This window comes from Mytilus californianus, unplaced genomic scaffold (genome assembly GCF_021869535.1).
Source record: "Mytilus californianus isolate M0D057914Y unplaced genomic scaffold, xbMytCali1.0.p SCAF_7, whole genome shotgun sequence".
Classification (NCBI taxonomy): Eukaryota; Metazoa; Mollusca; class Bivalvia; order Mytilida; family Mytilidae; genus Mytilus; species Mytilus californianus.
The window spans coordinates 4,240,157-4,252,474 of NW_026262723.1; the positions used below are offsets into that span (position 1 = coordinate 4,240,157).

Below are 12,318 nucleotides of genomic sequence, written 5' to 3' on the forward strand. Positions count from 1 at the left end.
CCGGTATATCTAAAGTGCTCAGCTGTTAAGGAGTAACCATCCTCTGGTTTTCCTGTATGCAGTTTACAGATGGCTTTTTGATTTCCTCTTCCGTAAATTGTATGATGTCATTTTCATTGATGGTGGATTGCTGTACAATTGTGTTGATTAAATTGAATCTAAATTCGCATTCCTCCATATAATCTGTATCAAAATGTTCCTCTGTTACTGGGGTTGCTAATGTTTCGTAGAAGTCTGCAAATATGTCAGTTTGCTTTTCTTGTTCTACAATATCCTCTCCATTTGTATTCTTTATTATCAATGTTGTTGAATTATCTGTGTGTGCTCTGTTTTTCATAATAAGCCGATGGAAAGTGTTTGAGTCAGGGCTATTCATCATGTTATTGTAAAACCATTTGCTATTCAGATGATCTTCTTTGCGGACTTGTATTCTTACTTTTCTTTTGCAGTTCTTCATTTCAGAATATACTCTGTTGTCCTGATCTTGGTCTCCCATTTTGCTTCCAGATAAACAGGCATTCTTATTTTTTTATTTTAGCGTTAAACCTTCTCCGAGGCTTTCCAATTTGGTCCTTTTAGAGGAACTATTTTTTTCTTGACACTTGTATTGGTGGCTTGAGATAAAAAAATCAATGATGTTGAATCCCTGTTCTTTTATTATTTGTTTTTAAATTACGGTTGTTTCGCTGCTCCTGTAGTGTTTCTGTAGATTTCTGATATGGGTCAGGAATTATCCCATTTGAGTATGGGTTTTTGGTTTTGACTTTTTTCCTTATCGGATGCTATCGATATATTAATTTTTTCTCTTATTGAGACATTGCCTGATTCATTTAGATGGTATTGATCTTCTATTGATGTGCTCCTCAATACATCTGTATCGTTATTTGCTAGTATATAGTCTATTTGTGAGCTTGATTTACCATTATGGTGGTAAACGGTAGAGCCTTGACTGTTTTCTAATGTATGGGTCAGATGATGTTTTCTACAGAACTTTTTCAGAAGTTTATCGTGGTTGTTATTTCTGGTTGATATTAACGCATTTAGGACGCAAGTTATAATAAATCTAGTTATCATATTTGTCTATTATTAATGAGATTTGGTCCAGATGTTCTCTATATTTAGGTTCAGATCCTGTCATCATTGTTGGCACATAATTGTTGATTAGGATAACTTTATGAAGCTCTATACATATTTCAATTACCACTATCCTTTCCTCTTTTGCAAGTTTTTTTTTTATTTTGTGCGAACAAATTTTGGGCCATAGAGTTGTTACACCGCCTTTTCCTCTTCTATTGTGATTTTCTATATCAATTTTATTATTATCAAAACATGAGATATGGAATTCGTTATCGGGGACAACTGTGTGCAGTATATCAGTTTCATCTCCAAGTAACCAATGTTCTTGTAGACACAGAATATTTGAGTCGGACTGTAGTTCTTTGAGATATGGGGTGTTACCTTTGATCCCTTCAGTGTTAAAGGAGACAATCTCTAGCATTGTCTGTTGGTTCTTTCTATTTCGATTTCCTCTTGATTTATATCTGGAGGTATTTTGAAGTACGTCTCATCTCTAAAATATTAAATGATAGATGCGTACAGTTTTTCACATTGTCTTCTGTTCTGGAAGGTTTTCTTTCCGTTTTGTTTTGGTATGGCTTGCTTTCTTTCTGAAGCTGAAGTTATATTGGAGAGGGTTGGTTTGGGATTGCTCTGACTGTATGGTGGTGGTAGTAGAAATTGTCTGTTTAGTTATATTTCTGATGTCGCATGTAGCTTCTGTTCTGTGTATATTTTGATGTTCCATACTTTGTGTTGGCAATTGATTAGCTGGTTTTACTACAGGTTGTTGATAGTTTACTGGTATACAGGTATCTGTTGGGTAATATTTCATCTGATGTAAGTAGTTTGGTGGTTGTCTGTCTTGTTTTAGTTGATGTTGGTTTTGAAATTATTTACTTGGTTCATATGTTTTGTACTTTTCATATGATTGAATTAATCAATATTTCTGGCTTGATGACTTTTATTATGATCTCGGTGGTAAGTGTTCAGGTGGTTTTCTTTTCTGGTCATATGGTTTTGATGTATTCGATCCCTTCTTTGTCGAGGGAAAGCGGGTCTACTGTTTATGTTCTTTAAAAGACCTATTCTAGTAGAGTTATAGTCCCTTTCTGAAAAGTATTTTTTTCATCCTATCTGTTGAGTTTGATGTACTTGCTCAGTTGCATATCCTGGAAAAGATGGTGGACCATTTTTGTTGCCTTATTGACATGTTCTGTTGGATATATTCTGTTTTTGGAATCTGATGATATTGATTGATATTTCCAGCTTAGTGACTTCCATTATGATCATGATGGTAGCTGTTCAGGCCGTTTTCTTGTCTGTATAGGTGGTTTAGATGTTTTTGATCATTTCTTTGTCTTAGAAAAGGTGGTAGATCATTTATGTTGTCTAAAAAAAACTATTCTACTGGATTTATAGTCTGTGTCTGGTCTTAACTGTGACTAAGTTTCTCTTTTGAGCTTTTACATCTACATGGATTAGTGTTTATTGCTATTGCTGTGTTTCTTCCACATTTAGGTTGTCCTTTGTTTTCCAGCAGTTCTATGTATCGTTAAAGAAGATCAATGGTCTGATTTTGTTGATTCCAGTGAGGTTATATGAACTGTTTTATTTTCATCGCTTTTCTGATTTTGATTTTTTGCATACTTTCTTTGGGTAGACTTTGTATTTTTTTATTATTACTAATACTTGATATTAGTATTTCTTATGAGCGCATGCTGTTCACCTCTATTTGTTTTTGTGTTGTCTCTTCAATTTGGTTTATTGCGACTTATTACCGCAACCTTTATTTGCCTAAAGAACACGACTGATGCCAATTTGTCTGCATGACCAATTGATCGAAACAGTAGTTCACATCTATATAAACTTATATCTTCGGTCATGTTTGGGAATTGACGTACATTTATAAACAAATGGCAATGTCTTACATTTATACTGGAGACATTAATTAACGTCTATATAGTGTCGCCATATCTACCGAAGGGTTTACATTGCCCAATATTTTTCTTTTATTATTGTTTGTGTACATGTACTTTTGTATGTTCATTTTTCCGATCTTTATGTCTGTCTCTTGTCGACATACTGTTGTGATAACACCTTTTTATCATCCCTTAATTTTTCCGATTGTTTTCATATTGTATTAGTTCGTAATAGCAGTAAATATTTTGATTTAATGCAAATTGTGTAAAATTCAATCGACAGGAAAATAAGTAATTAAACACGATTTTTAGGCAACAACTACTTCCATTGACCATGCAAACTGCCACACCGTTTGCATTTATTGCTAAATATCAATGCAATTTACATTAAATTCCTAATCATAATAATAATACTGACATGATTTATAACTTTAAGGAAGATATTAAAACAAGAGTTCAAAGTGGTTTAGATACAATCATCATCCCTTCGAAAATTTTACGGACGCCATCACGAGTGTGACCTACTGAATTAGCCTTATCATCGTGTTTGGATGTACATGAGAAACACGACAGATGCCTCCGAGATCCTGAACACCTGCTACCACCCGCGGTTTTTTGGTGGAGTCCTTATTTTTCTATGTTGTGTTTTGTATATTAATGTCTTTTTGGTCTTATTTCAGTTTTTTTAATTGCCATGGCGTTGTCAGTTTATTTCGACATGAGTTTGAATGTCTCATAGTATCTTTTGCATTTCTTTTACACGACCCTGTCTTTTTTTGGTATAGGCAACATCCCAAAAAACTGCATTCATATTATACAAAGGTAGATAATTAGAAATAAGAAAAGTTTTGTAAAAGGTTGACATTTGTCAACTCCTTATATATGAATTGGAAGCATTGAATTTTTTTATCTTATTAAATGTATGTGCTATTGTATTACCTCCATAACATTTGATATCTGTTTCAATTAAAACAAAACATAACACATCGCACAACATTAAAATTTATTTATGAAATATATATAGTCAATTGACAAGAAAGACATTGTGGCCAGGATCAGACACGACATTGGACCCATTTTTTCTCTCCATTAAGAAACAGGTTTTGTTCTTTTTCACGAAGTCTGCAGCATGACATCCGTTCATATAAGCACACATGTATGTACATTGAATATTGCTATTTACGTGTGCTGTTTCAATGTTGCCGTCTTGTACATCATAACTGTGACCTTCAAATCCACATGTATAAGGCAAGGTCACTGAAAATATGTAATAATATCAAATTTATTATTTTTCTTGAAATTAATGCAATCATTAAATAATTGTGTCATGGTTCAAATGTTTCCGTTTTGATTTCGCTAGCCATTTCGACATTTTGTTAATTAGAATCAACTGCTTGTTATTGCATAACTCCTAATGTATTAAAATCTAAAGGTTCCACCTAATTATTGTATTAATGCCCTGGGGATATCAAATCAACGATCACTATGAAATCATTTAATATGCAGATAAATACAACTAACAGGAGAAAACATTGATCAAGCTCAGACTATAACTGGAGTAATTAATTACATTTCAGCAAATGCTAATAACAATTAAGATTAAGACATAATATATAAATTCAATATCGGAGAAGACAGTTTAAGAAATCGAAAACGTGCTCTTACAAAATACGCATCCTCCTTTTTAAGGTAGGCAACATTAGACTCGTTATTGTAAATCAAAACATAAGCCCATGCAATAAGCCACATGCATGAATTATCGTTCAAACTCAATCACTTTACAAGTGTAAATGTAAATACAAACTTATTGAAGGAGAGGCGAAAGATACCAAAGGAATAGTCGAAAACGGACTGACAATGTCATGGCAAAACAAAACAACAGTCTACAAACACAACATAGAAAACTGAAGACTGAGAAATAATAATCCCACCAAAACTCTGGGTGAAATCAGATTCTCCAGAAGGGTAATCAGATTCTGCTCCACATATGGCACCCGTCGTGCTGATCATATTGGCACAAAACCGTTGATAAGTCTTATCGATCTTTTATATAACACATTTCGCAGACTTCTTTACTGGAACTTTGGTGAATAATTGTCTTATTGGTAATCTTACCACATCTCCCTATTTTAATATAATGTAACCAGCGAGTAGATTGAATGAGAATGTGATCTCATGTTTTTTTTTATCGACCACGTTATATACACAGTCAATTTTGTGGAACACTTTTTGAAACATAAAAAAAACTAACCTGAATTTAAATCCTGCATAAATACTCCATGTACCTCAACTTCACATAAGGCTAAAGCATTCGGGTCTTTCAGCTGTATGCGAACATACCTTCCGATTGTCTCATGAGAACAGGTTGCATTTAGATAGATAGTAGCCTCCTGTCTGTGATGACATAGTGATGTTACTCCTTCAAACCAATGAGTTGAGTTTTTGCATGGCCTTATGACGTCAATGTTGAAATTTGAGAGTCTCTCAGCTACAATACATAACAAAGATGACTACAATAACATACAACTTGTCGTAGTCACGTCAACAAAACATATGTACTCGTCTGTAATACAAATATCGGACGCACCAACATCATAAAGTGTTATTTTCAAATCTTTGACAATAAAATGATGATAGAGTTTGCAGAGATCAATCTCTGCAAATTAACCAATAATAATTCTTGGTGTAATAGCTCCATAGTAGGCAGCAATCCTCGATCTAGGAATTCATATCAGAAAGTTAGGCCCGAACCTTCGTAATAATTGGGAATAACATACCGTTAAGGCAGGTGATGGTGGAATATAATTGCAAGTGCTGTATAAGAAAACATTTAAAGTTATGATTTCAACCATGAATACTTGTACATAGGTTTGCATTTTCCGTTTATATATATATATATATATATATATCGCCAATGGCAGTCAGCAGGGTTTAAGAACATCAGTTGTTCGACCTGCTAGTCAAATGCGTTTTGTTAAAATATACTTTTTCACTCATTTGGTCTTTTAGAAAATGTTGTTTGTGCTGTATTAAGACACCTCTACCAGGAAATTTGTTTTGCATGCACACGTATAAAAATTGCGGTTTTTATCCAACGCAATCATAGGTTTGAACGTTGTTTTCAGTTTAGACTTTTTATATTTTTCGTTTGGGATAGTATTATATTTGCTTTTGGGTTTATATAATCCGTTCATCCTATGCTAACTCTTTCAAAATTCAAGAGTCTATTCTAAATTGAGGTAAATTATATGGCCTTCCAAATACCGTTTCGATTCCTTACATCACTGGAGAGACATTAATTGTCGAAATCCGGATATGGTGTACAAATTTGTGCACCTCATGTTTGAGGTATACCATCTTTTCCGCAAGTTTATTGTTTTCTGTTTGGTAATAAATTAATAATAAGATCTATTTTGTTACATCTTGTGATCCGTTTATTTGGCAATCGCCAATGGCAGTCAGCAGGGTGTAAGAACATCATTTGTTCGACCTGCTAGTCAAATGCGTTTTGTTAAAATATACTTTTTCACTCATTTGGTCTTATTGAAAATGATGTTTGTGCTGTATTTAGACCCCTCTACCAGAAAATTTGTTTTGCACGCACACGTATAAAAATTGCGGTTTTTATCCAACGCAATCATAGGTTTGAACTTTGTTTTCAATTTAGATTTGTATATATCTATATATATACATCGAATTCAAGTTATATGAAAACAAATATTAAAAAGTTTTAATCATAAAAAACGTTGTAATATACATTTTAACTAACATAAGTATAGTAAAACTAAAGATTAGTGTTGTCAACAATCATGTGCTGTGAACATTTCGCTTCATTGACTTATGATTAATGAAATTAACATGTTGATCTTTATGACATATGACAGTTGTTTACCATTCGTTCAGTTAGTTGATAAAGTTTAGCTTTTGATCTTGTTAGTTTTTATGGACTTCCCCTTTTTGAATTTACCTTGAAGTTTGGTATTTTTGTTAATACTTTTTTACCTTAACACGCCTTTCATTCGGAATATCGAGACAATCGATAGTAAAAGATTTACAGTAACGGTGATAAATAAAGTATTGTGATTGGGAAAAAAAATTCTGTAAAAATTCATCAAAGATACCAGACATATAGTTGTGTTCACTAGCGGTAACTGTCGTCTATATTTGACTTATTAGTAGCAATCGAATCAAAACTGTTTGAAGACCAAATTAAATAAGAAGTTCACGAGCATTCAAATTGACAATTCCAAAAACATATTTAAGTAATTCGAACAATTCAAAATTTATAAACAGGAAAGATACAGAAAACTAATCTAAAAATGATATTTCATTTCAAAAGCGTCCAGCATTATGATCCCTTTCTGAATACATCAAAGTTAAATCATCCACCATTTCACGAAACCACAAAAGGCGATCTGCCCATAAGCATTTAAATATCATACAAAATGTTCACAAACATATTTATTTGTTTTTAATATAAATGACCAAATTACTTTTCAGTGAACAATGACGTTCGAAATTATTTTTTCAAATGGCTCTTAAAATTGTTTTGCAGAGATTTATGCAAAATGTTTAAAAAATCAGAATATTCATATATAGATTTAATTTCTGATCATGAACACAAAAAAATAGTTTTTAAGATCATCGTTAAAAAGATCATGAAATATGTCTATTTTGCAGCGTTCGTATCATTCTGTAATTATATGATAATTTATCATTTTAGTTTATTGGATTGAAAACTGGACTAACACGACCTATTGATGTTCATTTTTGATTTTGGTTTATTCACGATTTATTCTACTAAACAAACGCGTTAACAAACTATAAGTATATAGCATAACAATATGTAAACGGAACCTTTAGTGTGGTCATTCATTGACTATCACATCCCAAATAAGTCTTTTCTTTTAATAAAATGAACTTTTGTCCATTTAAACTTAAATAAATTCATCATAGATACCAGGATTGATATTTTGTATCTGCGTTAGACGCGCGTTTCGTCTACAAAAGACTCATCAGTGACGCTCGAATCAAACAAAGTTAAAAAGGCAAAATAAAGTACGAAGTTGAAGAGCATTGAGAACCAAAAATTCCTAAAAGTTTTGCCAAATACAGTTAAGGTAATCTATTTCTGAGGTTAAATGTACTTTCAGATACACTGAAGATTTAGTTTCAAATATAGCATGATATATTGGAATGTGAACATACTAAATTCTATATGTTTTTTTATAATACTTTGCGTAAGGATATGAATCGTATTTACTTTTTTTTTATTTAACTAAATGCGCAGTTTCATCGCATGAATGACACTTTTTTGTAACGTATCCAAACTTTTGCTTATTCTAAGAATTTTTTTCACATATTATGATGTTGAATTGTATTCATTATCCGATCGGAAACTTCTTCTATCACGATCATTGTTCGCGATATACTAAATAAAAGGCTTGCTAAAAATAAGGATCAATTTTACATTCGATTTCACAACAATAATCTAAATTAGAATGTTTCGTTTTGTAATCAACGTCGTCAGACAATGTGACTGTTTGATGTTTATATCATTGAATGTTGCCATTAGAATTATTTTGCAGAGCCAAACATAATAGATAGAACGATCTCGCACTATTCATTATACAACTTTTTTATGTTTGTTTTTCAAAAATGATTTACAAAAACTGTTACATTACTGATAATGATTTTACCACATTAAAAATATGAATGTATATTTAAAACAAACATGCCGAGAATAATATCGTTTTGTAATCGTAAGTGAGCAACCTTCAGATTGATCGACAAAACGTGTTTAAAATTTATTAAAGAAATTAAAAGAAAAGTTGCTGTAACATAAACAAGCAATTTTTCAATTTTTTACAACCTTTTTCAACATGTGCAGTGTCGAACAGATATCATTGCGATCATTTGCGCTAATCTCAAATTGATACTTGTGTATAAACTCCGTTGAAACGTACGTTTAAACTTTAGGCGACAGAAGTTTATTGGTGTTCAAATCTCGTAAATCGATTACGAAAAGACATATTAAGGTCACAGACAAAATTTGAGAGAATCAAAAAAGGCGTAGGATAACCATTTCCGCCAAAATTTAAACATTATAATGTTTAACACATTTTACACATGAGACACCTCGTCCTCGACGCCTTGTTTCTTTCAACACTTGCCATTTAACCTTATAAATAATAATGTTTCAAGCCAAGCTGGGGTTGTTAGTTTAAAGCGATTCTGCATACAAATTTAGCAACCATTTTTTTGTTGTTGTTGTGTTTTTTTTTGGGGGGAGGGGTGCAGTTGTATTTATTCAAACAAAAGGACTTCAAAATAACTGAAATACATACTGTATACATAGAATTTATAAAAACTGTCTATATTTCTGACTTTGTACTTTTTGAAGTACATAATAGGTTATACCTGGTTTGACAGCTACCTCAACCTCCCACTTGTAGGACAATTGACTTTAGTTGAATGTTAAAAAATATATAACATAAATATCAAACTCTAAATTAAATTCAAAAAGGGGAAAGACCATCAAACCTGACAAAATCAAACGTTAGACTTTATCAACCAACGGAACGAATAGGAATCAACTGCCATATTCCTGCCCGAAGACATTGGTCGGTTGAACTTGGTGATTTAAATGCTGCATAGTGCATTCAAAAAACAAAATTAATGTGCAAACTTATAGACAAAGTCCAATTTGCTGACTTTTTGATTCGTCTTTAATCTATAAACGAAATATAAATATTACATGGATAATATGAAATCTTAATTATTTTGAAATGATAGCGTAGAGAAGAACGAATGTTATGAACTATTTTACAATTCTTTAAACACTCCAATAAATTAAATGTTCACATTATTTTTTTCTGGTATTTTTTTCTCTGTTTACATTTATGACATAGCAAAACAATATAGCAGTCGACCCGATTAAAGATTAAATACTAAATATTCTTTTAATTTCGTGTTTTTTGTGGATTGAGGAATAACTAGGTTTTTTCTAACAACTAACACATAAGTCTATAAGAAATTGGTATTCCGTTGAACACTCAAATTCTTAGTTCACCTTTATCAATGACATCAATATATTGAGGATTAACTGCGTTTTCGTGGATCTTACTGAAGTGGTATTGTTACATTTTTCACGCAACCCTATAAGAAATTGATATTTCGTTGATTACCTAATTTCTTGGTTCAACAGGTTCAACTATGTGAATGAAATCATAAAAATACATGTACAGATGTGTATTGCCACAAGTAAATATATGAAGTATTATAAGCCTATCATGTCAGTTCAACAGCAATAGTTGGGATGTAATTAAAGCCTTCGTACAATTATGTGAGACCTTATTCAAAATATTAATATAAGGGATAAAAAGTGACCATATCGTACCTTCTCTTTTAAGTAAAGTGTTAATTAGAATTTACCAGTACAGTTTATGTTTCCAAAAAAGAAATTAAGAAATATGTGAGTGAGAACTTACAACAGCAGTCTGTTCTACCAAAAATAACAACATTACTAATAGCATAAATTGCTCCAAGATCCACCGCCCACCAATGACGTTGATCATCAGGTAGAGCAGTGTGTGTACACCCTGATGTTAGCCACATATTTTGTTCGTATTCTCCATCTACTGCATTTGCAGACTTTCTACTGCCGATATCATCATCAGAGAATGTTGACTGGGCGGTTTGTTTGTACTTCGCAATGTTCAATTGCAACTGTAATATAAAATGACGTAAATAAATGAAAACAATTGTTCTCTTATTAAAAACAATTAGTTATGCGTTTAGGAATGAATGATTCTTTCATAATAGGGTGTGTAAATACAAAATTCTCCCAATCTTCCATAATTGCAAGTAATGTGAAGTAAAGATAGTAAAATCATATATTGAAATTTGTACTCGACAGCAGATTGTCACGTATAGATCGAGGCAATGAAGTGCTTTTGTTGACGTTCCTTCGATTTTACGGCTCGAAACCCGTTCTTAACGATTCAAACATTGTTTGGCAACCTGTACCCATTAGAATTTTAAAAAGATATGGAACAGTAGTTTACTTACATTCAATCTCGTATCATTAATTATAAACATATAAAAACGAAGGCGTAGTAAAACAAGTTTTATTTGATAAAAAGTCAATAAACAAAAGTTGTACAAGTAGATATTAAAACAAGAGACTCCTCAGATAGAACTGATAGAAGGCTTGATCCAAAGAAGATTGAAGGAATAGACACCTTGCTCTTTTCACAGCGCTACAATTGAAAATCTATAAACACCAACCTCAACAATAGTTTCCGGTTTGGAGTATTTTTTTGTTAGTTTTATTTTAATAGGGAGGAGCACTTCTGGTCGTTTATTGTGGCGAGATAAGATTATAATTTCGGATCAGCCTCAAAATTTTACGGGGTCAAGTTTTAAACTATTTCATGGGCATGTGTACATAGTGCGCATAAAGTTTGGAAAGATGTGAAGATGTGTGAATATTTTCCAAAGACAGTGAAGTATGTGTAGAGTATTAATGACACCTACTTACTTTACTTTTCTTATAACGAGGATATCATCGTAAAAAGGTAAATCAATCGACCCTGTGATTGCTTGAGTAAAACAAACGAAGGAATCACATAAATATCTAAAACCTGGTGTGTCGATAAGGTAAACGTCATACAATCGAAAAGATGATATTTTATTACGTAGGAACAGGAAGCTGACAATGAGCAATTAGAAATATATAATTACGTTTGCGTAGTTCCTTTTTTTAAAGTTTTGAGATATGAAACTTAAACACTTATATTTTATGTTTTGTCTTTGGGAGTGTTTTATATATTCTGCTCATATGAATACAAATGTAAAGGTCCAGTATATTGCGATGAAATTGTTTGCAGTGTATTTTTCACATATTAGTTATTTCTTCAAAAGTGAGAGGTTCCTTAGAATAAATTATGTTGCTTTAACAATAGAGTTAAGACAGTAATAAAAACATTGAAAAAATACATAATTATATTTTATCAAGATTTTATTAAGTACAATGTAGATAATCTTTAAAGGAGATAAATGACTCACTTTTTCTTCAACATTGTTCAACACAAAATATACTTTAATATTCAAATGAGATAAATTTTTGTATATTAAACACGAAAGATTCAGGTACTTAGAAGTAACAATAAAATGTTCAAATTATGAAAGGACTTTCTTAACTTTTAATTAACTAGTAATTGATCAAACTACGCAGCAGGAAAGAAATCAACAACTAATTAACGTTAAAGACATTGCAGTGTTTATATGCACAAATTTATCAATAAAGTGACATATTTCATAATCATCTATCTGTTTA

At 31.8% G+C, this 12,318-nt stretch overlaps 1 long non-coding RNA gene across 1 annotated transcript in view; it reads right to left on the reverse strand.

Moving 5' to 3' along the window:
- Positions 1 to 4,188: 4,188 nt before the first annotated feature.
- The window catches only part of LOC127708255 (uncharacterized), a 43,065-nt gene continuing 34,935 nt past the window's right edge, over positions 4,189 to 12,318 (reverse strand). The window contains exons 2-3 of the long non-coding RNA XR_007985218.1: positions 5,230 to 5,466; positions 4,189 to 4,235 (exon numbers count right to left, since the gene is read on the reverse strand). This is a non-coding gene — a long non-coding RNA (uncharacterized LOC127708255). The remainder of the gene's footprint in view (positions 4,236 to 5,229; positions 5,467 to 12,318) is intronic.